The sequence below is a fragment of the Platalea leucorodia genome (genome assembly GCF_965183815.1).
Source record: "Platalea leucorodia genome assembly, chromosome: 21".
Lineage (NCBI taxonomy): Eukaryota > Metazoa > Chordata > Aves > Pelecaniformes > Threskiornithidae > Platalea > Platalea leucorodia.
The window spans coordinates 3354657-3369103 of NC_138843.1; positions in this window are offsets into that span (position 1 = coordinate 3354657).

Sequence of the window (14447 nt, forward strand, 5' to 3'; positions counted from 1 at the left end):
CTCTTCTGATCTCACGTTGGCATCAGGAGCCCCCTCCAGCTGCTCCCTGTAAGGTCAAAACTGGCATCAGTTATCTGGAGCTCAACTAAGAGAGAAGGGGAGCTTCAAAAGCAGTGACAGGCAGCGAGGGCGCGCAGGGAGGACACAGGCTGGGAGAGCTCTCAGAGCAGGGAGCAGAGCTGAGGCCCGTCACCCGAACACCCATAACACCAGGCAGTGGTTTGGGCCTGATTCAGGCCAAGGAACAGTCTCTCGCTACGTGTCTATGCAGCCTGGTGTAGCAGCTCCCAGTTGCAGGTCTGGCTTTGATGCACTCCAGTCCTGCAGGTAACGATGCCCAGAGCTCAGATCTCATGCGTGCACCGGGGGTTGAGATCTGCAGGTGCTGAACCATGGAGAAGGGAGGTGCCAAGGGGGTTATCCCTGCATTTTAGGCTGAATCAGGAGGGAAGAAGGTAAAAACTCAATCTCAAGGTGTCCACACTGTGCTTGGGAAGAGCCAAACCTTCTGTACAGGACAGAGTTGTCACATGGCTGATGCTGCTCTAATCCTTTCTGATAGGGTCTCTGAATCTGAATTCTCTCGGTGCCAGGAGGCACACAAGGCGCGAACATCGTTCTTCCACTTCGATCGGTCTGCGGCTGCGTGCCATGCCGCTTCCCAAGAGTTCCAGCCTGCACCATTCCTCTCAACCTCCACCATCCGACGCCAGGTCGTTTTTGGGCGACCCCGCTTTCTTCCTCCCTCTGGAGTCCACCCAAGGGCCACAGCGCAGTCTTCTATCGTTTTTTTCCTCAGGACATGACCGATCCAGTTCCATCTCCTCCTCCTCACTTCGTTACTGATTTTCTCCATCCCCGCCATTTCTGATGCTCATCGTTTCTGCAACTTTTTATTTTTTTTCCGGGAGGAGGTAGTTGGCCTCCTGCCCAACCCCCATGACTTGGAGGGCCAGTGGTTTTTCTGTCAGGGTGGCCTTCCCTTAGGCTGTGTTGGTTCGTGGCACCTTCTTCAATTTTATCCGGTGCACCCTCCAGAGAGGGATCCCCTATCCACCACCCAGGGGACGCGCCTTCTAGCCGTGCAGCCCCAGCCGAAGGTTTCTGATAGGGACACATGCAATAAGTCTGGACTTCAGCTACAACTCAGACCTCTGCTTAACCAACAGCCTTAACAATCTTCCAAACTTGAAATCACTTTTGCTTTTTTAAAACCTGGAGCATCTCTCTTTAACAGGAAACACGAAACCTCCATGGCTGGAGCAGCTCCCATCCGAGGAGACACTGAGGCAGCAGCAGCAGCCTGTAAAAGCGAACAGCGGGATGCCTCTTGGCACTGTAACACAAGAAGAAGAGAAGAAAGATGTCTTTAATTTGCCTGGTAATGATCAATATAGAATCAAATCCGACCTTGAATTTTAATGGCTCTGTGCTAATAGAAAGCCACTTGCAGATGGATGGAGGAGGATCAGAATAGCCTGGGGGAGGGAGGGCTGGGTGGTCCAGTGCACAGCAGGCTCAGCACCCTGTGTGGCCACCCCCTGCCACCACGGATGTGCTTTTCTGGGGCTGGCAGAGGAAAAATCGCTCTGGGGCAGCAGTGGCTGGGGATAGGCCATTGTGGGCGCGGGAGGCAGCATGACCCAAGGCTTCCTGGGTTGCCCCAAGCACCGTTTCAGCCAGCAATTTCAAAGCACTGTTTTAAAAGCAAAGGCATTTACAGACAGGAAAACTGAGTCAAGAAACAGGTAAGTCCTTGGCCCAGGGCCACGTGGCAGCACCCAGAGCAGAAGCAGGTCTCCCAGGCCCCCGTGGCACCCTCCCCATGACACTGGGGCCTCTTCGTTGCTCCTTGTCTTTGGCATGTATCAGATGCTGTACAGACAAGATGACTCAACTCCTGACCCAAGGCACCGACAGCGTTTGCAATTGGCAGAGACTCCTTAAAAAGAGAGGAAAAAAAAGTGCATATATACATTTTTATATATATAAATAAATAGAGATGAGATTGACCAGTTGAAATTATATAGCAGCTGTTAACATTGGCATCTTTATTTGCTGCATCAATTGTATTTGGTTTAATCTTGTTCCCACAACGCTGAAAACATTTGACTCATCTTCTGGTTTTTTTGTTGATATAGAGTCATTTTGACAGTTATCCTGTTGCCTGTTAATAAATATCTGCACTTTCTATAATCAATCATAAAACAAATCCAATCGCCTTTTCGCTTTTTATTTGACCTTAATCCTAACAAATCTCCCACTGTTTTATTGAATTTACTCATGAGCCAGCAGAAGAAGAAAGAAAAAGAGAGGGCATCCATTGATGCCTGTCCATCTGTCTAAGGCAGAGATAGGCTAGCGGAGCTGAGATGGAAACCAGGAGAATTTCGTCTCTAGTCTGACACTGTCTGTTGAATCACCCCAGCCAGATCCCTTTGCCTTTCCTGTCTTGCTTCCCCTCCCAGAGGACAGAGTAAAACTGCAGGGAGCTGAGCACCACATGTTTCTCTCCCCTCAGCCAAGGATTCACAGGACCAGCTGCCTTCTGTCGACCACACAAGAAAAGGGAGTTATCTTGCTTCTCCAGGAGCTGTGGGAAGGACTTCTCCTCCTTAGTGGTCTCATCTGGACTTTTAATGTTCACCAGTCTGCAGGTTTCCCCCTTCCTTTGCCCCTCACGTTCAGGGGGAGCAGAGTGGTACAGCTGTGGTGTGGGAGATCTGGTTCTTGTAATGCGGCTGAAGGGAAGCGGAGGGAGCTGGAGGGCCCAGGATGCTCCATCCGGCGCCTTCCCCGCCACGTGGCCGTTCTGGCTTGTCTGACGTCTGTGTTTTCTTCCCTCGCTCCCCTCCCAGACTTCTCCCTGCAAAAACAGTCCACTGAGCACTTCAAAACTGCCGGTGAGATGAGGCTTATCTCTTGGCACAAATCCTGTATCACGTGGTGGGGAGGAAGGATGCAACAGCACTTTTCTGCTCTTAAATCAGGCCTGGATCTGCCCTTGCTTACCGCCGCCCCAGGAGGCATGAGGATGCTTTCTGAGCAGTTCTGGTATGGTTTCTGCTTTGCAAACATTTCCCTTTCTTCAGCCCTAACAGAACAGGATTCAAAGTTTATATGTAAAAATAAATAAATAAAATTCATCCGGCAGTTAAAGGAGAGAGGGGGAAAAAAAGGATAAAAGCAGGAGAAGCAACTTTGTCCTTTGGTGCCAGCAGCGCCAGGCTCCTGCGGTTGGAACCCCAATGAGAACCAAAGTAGCTTCATCATTATCTAGCTGCAAATGGCAGCTGCTTTGCCAGCCGCTGCTCGGGCGGGACGGTCTCTTTTACGAGAGCAGGAAGGGAACAGTGGGGCAGGGAATTAAAATATGGGCTACAAATTGGAAACGGCAGGGGGTGGAGGGGGATTCAGCTTAGCCGGCGGACGCCCAGTGTGCTCCCTATTTATGCTATGCCAATGACTTTGCTCTCAAGCAGCTTGCAGGAGAGAAAGAGAGTGAAATATATACGTCTTGCAGCTTGCCTTGGCCCCGGCAATTCCTGCACAAGCCAATGGCAGGAGAGACTGCAGTGCCGTAGGTCAGAGTGATGCAACAGCCCATCTGCAGCCATGAATTACCTGCCCTTGTGCAGGTTGCTCTGTCTAGAGAATAACCTTATGGATGGGGAATTGGCTGGGGAGGAAGGGTAGATGCAGCAGTGGCTGCGTCCCATTATGGTATTGCAAGCCCCATATGAGGTTGAGCACAGGCTGAAGACGGGATTTAACCTTTCAAAGCTCATCCCCAGCCTTATCTCGCACTCAGGGGAACCTGAACTTAAATTTATGCTCCTCTGTGACCCTGACGCCTCTGTGTCTCAGTTTTCCTGCCTTTAAAATGGGAATCGGTGCCCAGCACTCAGAGCACCAAGAGGATGGACCTGTGGAGAGGTGCACAGTGCTCAGACAGGCCCTCCCTGGAGCTGCGGCCCCTCTGCATCTGGATGTCCCCTTCCAGCAGGACTCTGTCCTTGTCTCTGTTTCTGTGGCCCCATATCACCCCAAACCCGCCCAACAAGCCTGCACTTGGCACGCACTGCTGGGAGAGAAGCACGCAAAGAAGGAAAATAGTGCCTGAGAGGTGCCTCTCTAGCACAGCGAGGCCTGAGAACAACCAGAAATAGAAGCACGGGGCCATGAATTAAACACGCTGCAATCTCTCATCTGTCTTCAGCGGGGAGTTCAGCTCAGGGCAGATCGCTCCTCCGCTTGGATGGATGCAGGGGTGCTTCCCTGGGAAGGCAGGGCATGGATCAGCAAGTGCCCTACCCCACCGGTTTCAACAGAAGCCCTTCCCACAAGTGTCACCTTCCTGGCACTGCAGGGCTTTTTGGGACAATGCTGACCAGTCCCGGGGACTTCCCAGCTCCTCAATCTGCTGAAGCATCCCCCAAAGAGATCTGCTGCTCAAGGGCCAGAGCCACTGGTTTCCTCTACCTGTCCCAACTGGGAGACCACCATGCCTGACCGTGCAGAAGTGGGTGTGCTGCAAAGCGGGACGGGGGAGGCACAAAATGCTTGCGGCTCCTCTAGGCACAGTCCCCAAGGCTGCAGCAAGGGGAGGCTGTCCCTGGGGAACACCCTGCGCGGCGAAACCGATGTGTAATAATGTGGCAGGCGGCTCTTTGCTGAGGCTGTTGGATATGAAATAGCCAGGACTTCAATCTACAGGTTTCTCCTATGGCAGGGGACAGTATCGCCCTGTTATTTATGGTGCTTCCAGCCTCGGAGGGGAGCACAGGGCTGCGCCTAACATCTTAAACTGACATTGATTGCGGTTATTGCTCCTGTGGACATGAATCTCTGCTGGCCTCTGTGCCTGGGCACGATACACGGGCAGGGGCTCACCCCACCGGCAAATACCCCAGTTCCTGGAGGCACAGCAGTGGTGAGCCCTGGTCCTGCCAACTGCCACTTGGGTGGGAGGGTGGCAGAGGCAGGAGGAAGGGCTCAGCCCTGGGGCTGGGGCAGGCCACCCGGCTCCGCTCCTCCTGCCAGGCCCCCTCTGCTCTCAGCAATTGTCCCGATTCCCTTTGGTGGCACTGAGGAAGGACCAGCCCTTCCCAGAGGCAGGCAGATGTCAGGAGAACATCACTTGGGCGGCGGATGATTAGCTTTGCTGACAGCTGTCTCAAGTGGATGTGATGGATGGTGCCTCAGTCTGCCCGAGCGCCGGAGTCTATCGCGTGTCTCTGAAGTCCACCAGACAGCAGAGCTCACGAAGGATTAGAGCCCCGCGCATGCCTGCAGCCCCGGGGCTTGAGACAACTCCAGGAGTGACGGGGAAAATGAAGGAAGTAATTTAGAGTCTAACGAGGGGAAATCCACAAAGCCCTGGCTCAGCCTGAAAGCTGGTTGCTTGAGAAGGGGCTTGATTTTCATCTGGTTTTGCAGATGCTCTGAGCAAGTTTTCCTACTTCACGAATGGAAACGCGTGGGGATTCGGCATCGGGATGGCTTCTCCCTCCCATCTCTAGCATCGCTTCATTAAGTGACCTCGCAGAAGACGCACAGCATTTTCAGTTCACAGATAAAACGCATTTGCTACATGGCTCACACATGCGCCTGCCAGATGGCATGTGGGGACACAGGCAGTCGTGTAGATTGGCCACACGCAATTAGGCTACAAATGCAGCTTGCACACAGACCAGCTGCAATGAGCTTACGTATCGCAGTTAGTCCGCTCAGCCCTGCGTGCCCTAGAGCGCTTACCTTCCTCCTCGGGGATGACCACGCTCCCATTCCCTGCTCCTCTTCTCCTTTTGCTGCTTGCAGGCAGCGTGCGTCCCCCTCTACACGTACCCGGGTCAGCTACGATGCTCGTGGAGTTGACTGCCACATCCATCACATGCAACTACGTGCAAAGTGTGAGCACAGACACTGATATAATACCAATCCCCCCATACACAGGGATGTTTTTACGTGGATCAAACAGCCGCAGGGTCCCTGGTCTGGAAATCACAGCTGGGATACGCGCATATATATCTTGGGGAGGGAACAGTGCTTGGATAACCACGAATAGGAAACCCAAGGACAGGAATATCGCGTACTGCTCTCCGTAGGGATGTCTGGGGAAAGGGACCCTACAAACAACCAGTACAGACAAAGCAGGGGTTTGGGGTCCCCCAAATTCTCTGCTCCTCTCTGCCTGTTCCTCTCCCTCGCTTGAAAAGGCCTTGCCTGCCCCTGCAGAAGCCCCTACTACTCTGTCTCCCTCCTTTTCATCAGCTTAATTGGCCGCTGCCTTAGTGGGGGAAATCTCACCCTGGCTGTCAGCCCCGAGCCGCGCTTAGCAGGCTCCAAAAGCTACCGGGAAGGCACTGACGCGGGGAAGGGTTTTTAACCTGTCACAGAGGCAGCTGGGGAAAGGAGCAGGACTCGGCTGCCTCTAATTGCTCTTTGCGCAGAGGTGCCTTGTTTATTCGATTAATTTGGAGCCATCAAATGCCAGAGCTCAACAAGCAGCTGCTGAGAGGGGGGATTTTTTCCTCTCCAGAAGGGTGGGGTATGCAAAACCCCTTCTTTCCTTTAAACGATCTCAGCTCTTGGTCTTTATAGACATTAACGCTCGTTGTGCCCTTAGTGGGAACTGTCTTGAAATGTCTCTGTAATGTTTTTTTCCCCCCAAAGTCACCCAGAAGGTTAGTGTCAGAGCAGGATGGAAAATGCTAGTCCAGACCCAGGAGGTAAATCCTCGAGGCTGTGCTATTTGGCCAAAGGAAATGCTTATTTCCATTGATAAATGAACAGATATTTACAAAGTTACAGATATTCTCTCTTCCCCAAGGCTGCAAATCCCAGACCCAAATCGTCCTCCTTGTTAGCAAGCAAAATCCCCTCCACTCCCGATCTCTAAATGTCATGCACCAGCCCTAGGAAACACGGAGCAACCACCGCAGCCTGGAAGGGGGAGAAGCACTCCTTGCTCTGAGATATAAAACCGTAAATCAGAGCAGAATGTATTTCCTCTGCCTGGATTTCACAGCTCTCTGTATGTTAATTTGGCCGGTTGCACTTTCCGCATGCATCGTGCTGGGAGCCCTTTTCAGCAAGGTCCAGGATTTGGCTTTTTAGAGCGAAATAAAATAAAATAATACAAAAACCCTTGTTTCAGCTTGCCTGTTCACAATCAAATTTTCCCCAAGCATGGGCAGCAGCCTTACGAGCCGTTTCTGTTTGATAGCTCTGGTTTTATTCACGTAGATAATGAGTTTGGCAGGAGGTTAATAAGTGTCAACTGAAAGATAATTTAAGAGTTGTAAAGATAAATTTGTTGTGCGCTCTTTTTCTGTGCGTGTGGCTAATATCTCAGTGCCCATACACGAGCACGCACACGCAGTGCACAGGCTGGTTTCTAAGTCCGTAATCTATATGGTTTTCTTTATTCCTTGAGGTATTGTAAATATCTAAAAGTCCCAGTGAAAATCCTGCTGCATGTAAATTCCCATCTGCCCCTTTTTTTTTCCTTTCCTGAGCAAAGCAATTAGATTAACACAAGGGGGGAAAGAGGAGAAAAAGGAAAAGAAAAGGAATAGAGCTTTAGAAAAGTGGCTTTTCCTCCCCAGTACAATGCTCAAGCTGAGAATTTCCTTGCTGGCTGCACAGAGATGTGGCCCTTATGAAGAGTTTTGAGATACAAAGGGGGTCTTTGAAAAGGCTCATCTGTGTTTAGGCAGGTGTTTTTTCTACTTTTTTTTTTTTTAACTTTAAAATGGGTTTTTCCTTAAAATTACCCTGAGTGCTGCCCTGCTGTAGCCAAACTAACGCATGCTTCCAGCGTAGATGGTGCTTGGCTGGAGCTTGTGCAAACCAGGGCTCAGGACGCTTGTGCCCAGGGACAACGGGAGCCAAAAACTGCCGTGGGGACGTGGCCCAGGATCCTACCCGAGAACCCCACAAAGCAGCACGAAGGTCTGGCATGCCCCTTCTAACCCAGCTCAGGCTGCTTGGAAGTGATTTTCCCTGCTACCTGATGCTCTCTGCCCCTCTGAAAGCTCTCGTAGAGCTTGAGCCTCCATGTTTTCAACATCAGGATCAATGCAATACTTAGCAAAAGATATAACGCTCCCTGCACCTCAGACGGGTACAAAACACCCAGGAGAAAACAGGCCCTCAGTGCTCAAGGGAACTTCGCCTGCCTGAGCCATCGCCGGGGCGAAGGGCCCTGCCCGGCTCAGCAGGCGTTTTGGCTGCACCCCACGAGCAGCTAATCCGCGCCAAAATGCTACGCTGGGCCTTGCCTTCCTCCTCTGCTCCGCTCCATCCCACCCCCTTCCTAATCCCTTTAAAGCAGAATGGTTTAAGAAGGATTCGGTGGTGGATGCTGTGCGGCAGGGGCGAGAGAGAGGACAGCAGGGCTTTATCACAAGTATCAATACGATACTGTTCCATAAAACAAACCCCCCGAAGTTAAAGATTATTTACATTTTAGATACGGGTAACAACCATAATCTATTTGATTAGGCGAGGCTTGAATTAAGTACCAAATTTATCTCTTTACATTGTCAAACTTAATAGTAGTTTCAAGATAAACCTCATTGAAACTCTGCCTTCCCTGCTGGGCTAATTAACACCCATTTAGGCTCTTAAACCTTTGATGGGTGTTTCTGTTCCAGTGCTTTGGTAATAGGGGAAGCTGCTTTAATAAATCAGAGAAAAATCTCGGCCGAGCAGCGCGAACCAAAAGGCTCTCTGACCAGGTGTGATGGGTTTCCAATGCGGAAAGGGAGATAAAAGCACTTTCTTGATTAAATACTGCCACCAGGTTGAACTCTGAGTTTTCAGGGGCTGCTACTGCTACCGCTGCTAATGTGTGCTGAGGGTTTTACTTCGAGGTTGGTCCTGTAAAACGGGCCAGAGCGATGGAGAACCTCAGCCAGGGCGTGCTGAACTCCATGGGTGGCTGCGTGTGCATTTTGTGGCTCTGGATTTGGGTAAATGGACATAGTCCACAGAAGATTGTGAGGACTTCAGACTCTCCTCGATGGGGAGATATTCTGGTAAAGCACTGCCTAAGTAAGGGAAAGTGGAAATTTAACATGCTGAGGCAAAGAAGTCCCGAGTGAGCTGGGACTGCTGGAGTCATGTTGGGCACTGCAATAGGATCAAGCCCAATTTTGCCCTACCGGAACCAGGACTGGTGGATCCAGCTGGGCGTTACAGCCGTGAGCTTCTCCGACACCCCTCGGATACTGCTTGTGGTCTGTATTTGGCTTTTTGAGGAAATGCCCAGTTATTCTTTTGAAGTGGCTCAGTCTGGATTCCTTTTGAGACAGGAACGAAACCTGCTCCTGGCTCCTCCACCCCCATGTGAGCTTAACCCTGTGCAATTCCTGGTGCCCCAACCCCTCCTCAAGCAGCAAGCGTCAGAGCATCCGTGGGGGCATTTGCCCTGGGCTGCAGCCACAACCGTTGCAAACTGGAGACGGAGCCAGAGAAAAAGGGCAGGGAGCTGTCTGAACCCCAAATACCCCAAAACACTTTGGCAACTCCTGCTGCAACACCAAAGTTGTGGGGGGCTGAAGCTCCCTCTGCGGCCCGGGGCAGCAGGCAGGGGCCGGGGGGGCTCCTCGCTGTTGCCCAGGGAGAGCAGCTCCCGGAGTCCCAGTCTGCTTTGAGGAGCGAGAGCAGGGCAAGGAGAGATGGTGCCACATTTAATTAGCTCTCAGCAAAACCAGATTATTCTTAACATTAAACTAATCTTCAGAAAGAGAACCCTTTAAATGAAAAGAGAAAGTGCAAGGCTAGGAAACCATTAATTGATTCCTTATTCATTAACCTTTGCAAACCACTCAAAAGAGCTGAAAAACGACTTCCTTTGGAGCAAGGGCTTATGCAAGGGCTTGAAGGAGCCTCTCATAACCTACAACGCACAGGGCAAGAGAAAGGACGGTCCCAAACCGCTCCTTGTTTTGCTAATCAGAGAGCAATTCCTCACACCGAGTCCCCGCTGTAAACACCGCTGATCTTGAAGACGCTCATCTGAAACCACCCTGGAGCCACGACAGCTTCGCTGATATTTAATCTGTAAACCTCAAACTTCTCACGCCCATCACTGAGCCTAGCAGATCAAGTCTCATGATAGTTAGTTTTACTTTTTCAACCTAGAGCTTCTGGAGTCAAGGGATTTGCGTTAAAAAAAAGTCCTCGCTAGACAAGATAGTGGAAAGCAGTTTGCAAAGGGCTTTTGGGTTTAAAAAAACCCCAACCACCCAGCGTCAAATGAGGCTGACAACAGTGTACTGAAATCCAGATATAAAATCTCCAGTTTAGTCACTAAAACGAATCAAACGGGGAAGGGAGATGCTGCCCGGGGGGCAGTGGCACTGCGGGCACTCGGCTGGGAGCACCTTTTCGTGGTCACCCAGAGTCAGCAGGAAGACGGAGCGGTGCCCCTCCGCCCGTTGGCCCCGAGCATCGTCACACGTGGCTGTAGGTCTCGGTCCTGCTCCCCTGCCCGGCCACCTCGCAGCTCCCGGTCCTGCAGCCCCTCGCGGCCCTGAAGGCAAAGGTCCAGCGTTGGCTTATTTTGCTTTGCAAAGGCTTTTCCCCGGGGAGCTCCGCACGCCCGCTGTGCCCACCTTCCTCGGGAAGGCGGACAAACGGCAGTTTCCATAGCCACCGGGGAAGAGAAGAAAGAAAAAGCCTGCCCAGTCAACGGCTGCCAAGTTGCCTTTTGTTTGTGCCTAGCAGCACTTGGATTTTCCCTGATCTGAAATGACAGTTTTCTCCCTTTCTGGGGTCTTGTTTTCTGGGTGTTTGATTCTTATGCCAGGGCTTGGACAGAAACCAATGGCTAAAAACTTCCTCCTGTAAACTCTGGTATTAACAACCCTGTTTCCCTGACCACATCGGCATGGCGGGGCAAAAACCTAGAAGCATTTTCTCTCTTCACACAGTTTAGACAGAAGGGAACCGAAACCGTCATGGGAACGCCTGATCCAACCTCTCCTGGAGGGCTGGATCCAAACCTGGAGATGTGGTACCTGCAAAGCTCAGGTGATGTTTGGATGTTCCCATCTGGGGTAACTGTGGACTCACCTGAAACACCGTGAACGCAGCACTTTGGGGACGCGTCAGACCAACAAAAGGCTGCACCAACTGAATTGCTTCTGTTTGCAGGAGGTGCTGGGTTTGCTGCGGGACTGGAGGAACCTGCGTCCCCAGAGCCCCGGACCGTGCTGCCCCGTGGGCTGGGCACACGCGTCTCTGTAGCTGGAAGCATTAAAAGATTTGTGCACTCCACGAACATGGGACATGCAGCGCACACTCGTCAGCATATCCGTACTGCACCGGCCTCTCGGCATCGGGATGAATTACAGCCTTAGCACGTGTTCAGCAAAAAATTCATCTTTCCCAACTGTCCCCCCGGCAGAGATCAGGCGCTTGCAAAGTCACAGGTCCTGGTCTTAAACAAAACCGCCACAAACCACCTTCCCCTCCTGCACATCCCCCGTGTAGCGCAAGGGCCGTTTCCCCACCGCTGCTCAGCAGCCTCCCTCCGCTCCTGGCTCTGTCCTCGCTCCCCTGATTCCTCCTGCTTCGCTCAGCGTTTGAAGCCGGGTGCTCTTTAAAGCAGTCTCTAATGATACTCCATTGATCTCAATTATCCAGAGACAACTCTCAGTTATCCTGAGGCCGATTAAGCAGGTTGCAGATTAATCATAGCCTGCTAAGTGCCCCCTTCATCCCCCTCGCTGGTTCCTTACATCTTGATTTTGTTCTTTGAAAGAAAACACACAAGACACCGCGCACTCCTGTTTCCCATAACGCAAATCATAACGGTGTCTTTGCTGTATCTGGCCTCTTCAACCTGATTATTTACCTGGACGTGTGAGACTCAGCTAGTATTTTTGTTGCTTTTTTTTATTTCTGTCACTGAGAGCTGTGCACCCAGGAAAGCACAAAAAAAAAAAAAAAAGCCCTCAAAGAAGTTACTTTCTCCAAATTCGGCAATTTTTTCTCTGTTGAAATGGAAACCCCTCATCAAAGAGCCCCGTTTCACCTGAGTTTCAATGTTCAGATCTGGCTCATCCCAAACTTGCAGGGTTGGTGGTGCCCAGGAGGAAGCCTCGGTACTTGACTAAAGGACTGAGATGCTTTGGGATGCTCCCGTAGGGAGGAGCTTGGAAGGGACGGGAGCTTTCTGAACACCTGGAAAGCACAAAGTGTGAGGGACTCCCCTCCACACCGGGCAATCCCCAGCTTAGAGGCCGCTCAGATCAACCCCAGGCTGCGTGCGGGCAGGCCAGGCTGAGGGCACAGCCCTGGCCGTGAACCCGCACCCCAGGGGACACCCGCGTCCCATCGGTGCCAGGCAGGGCTGCTCGGGGACGAGGACAGGGCTGGGTGGCCTCTGCGTCTCCATCCCACCACCCTCCTACTGCCGACCTGCGACGCTCCCAGGGCATGGCTGCCCAAGGGGACTGCTGTTCCCTCTCCCTCTCAGTTATTTTGGTTTTCTCCTAGAGTTTACAGCTTTGCAAGATGCTTCTATCACAAGGGAGAACGGGTGGAAGGAGGAAGGTTATGCCATGTCTGGGAATTAGGAATATTAGAGCAAAATACACTGAAAGAAAGGAGGAAAAAAATTTACCAGTAGCACACTGCCCTTCAAAATCTTGCTGTTTTTCTAAATTTCTTTTTTTTCCCTCTTTAAGCTCTTGGCTCCAGTTTAGCCAAAAGGAAGAAGAAAAAACAAAAGCAAAAGCAAAGCAGCGAGAGCAGCAAGCCCCACACCGCTGCCCTGCTCGGGCGGGCTGGGAGGCGCAGCCCAGGCGAGGCAGTGCTAATGTCCCTGCGCCTTCCAGATTAAGCACAAGTGCTTTGTGCAGATAAATTGAAAACCCTCAGCCCTGGAATACAGACTCATGTAGCGGCGCTGTCAGGTTAGAGAGGTAGCAGCTGCCTATGGAAAAAGAGATAAAAAGCCGAGAGAGAGAGAGAGTGGTGTGCCTTTATGTCTTGAGCTGTAAGCCGGAGACGGCTTTCAGATGGGAAAACGCAGAACTTCGAAACATATGTATTTATTTATATATTATACACCCACACGTACAGCTCCACGTATACTAAACACAATTATATAGGCATGCACACAAATATATATACACACATACACAAATGCTAGGAATATCCTACAACCTCAGATGCTTGTGCCTCCCTGCGGCACGTGTGCGGGCGCCGGCCCCAGCAGTGCGGCGCCGAGGTCGGCCCACACGGACACAGCAGCCGCAGCAGGACCGTGGCCACGGCTGCTCCTGCAAACTCGGGGGCAGCAGCAGAAAGCCGAGGAGGAGACGGGGCTCAGGGCAGGCTGGCGGCAGCGCCCGGGAGCAGCCGGATGGCAGCGAGCCATGCGCGGGGGCGAGCACGCTCCAGTACCCCCGGCTGGCCCAGCTGCCTGCAGCGGGCACACTCTGCTCCTCCACTGACTGCCATTTAATTAATTATCCTTTTCAATTAACTCCTTTACTTCCCTCTTTTCACAGATAGCATGTGCTGGTCCCCAAGCCCTCTTTAGCATCCCTTGGCAGAGAGCGGAGGCGAGGGTGGTGGGGATGGGGACAAGAGGACCAGCTTCTGGGGGACAGCCACATCTGCTGGATGGGTTGGGAGGAAGGGAAGGAGGAGGACTGCTGCCTGTTTCTGCTTTGAGAGTTGAATCACGACGGGGAAAGGCTAACAGCAGCAGTGAAATTATTTCCCATCTTCCCCAAGCCTGGCTCCCTCTCTCACACACACCCACAATCTAGCCCGTGATCTTTAAGTGAAACTGGCTTTTATCATTACTTATTCAATCTAGTCAATCAACATTTCAATTAATAGAAGGGAATTATCATTCCATTCAGCACAGAAAGAATTTTTTTTTTTTTTTCCTTAAAAAAAACAACCCAAGAGGTGGCTGTCACGTTGCTGATTCAAGCACTGGGCAGCCTCCGCCAGCACCCCTCTATCAGCCGAGCAGCGACGCTGGGGGCTTCCCGGCCTCCCCGGCGCCGCAGGTTAAACCCACCGCTGCTTTTTATAGCCAGAAAGCACCAACCCTGCTGATAAGTTGTTTTTTTTTTTTTCCCTCCTTCCCTAATTTCCCTGCATGGGATTGCTCTGTGCTTGCCCAGGACGAAGGGCAGCCGCTCACCCTGTGACGACGAGGGAGGGGAGGGCGAGCGCAGGAGGGAAGGACGGAGGGAGAGGGGGTTAGAAGAGGAATCCATTTGTAATTACTGAAATAAACACAAGTCGGGGAGAAATGCAAATGCCTCGTGTTGTGAATTACTTGACAGAAGAAGTGACAGCTTTTTATTAGGGTGATAACAGCGAGGAGTTTTAAAATAGAATAATCGGTGCAACAAAAGCAATTTTCATTCTGAATTTTCATTTTAAATGGATGATCTCGTTTTAAT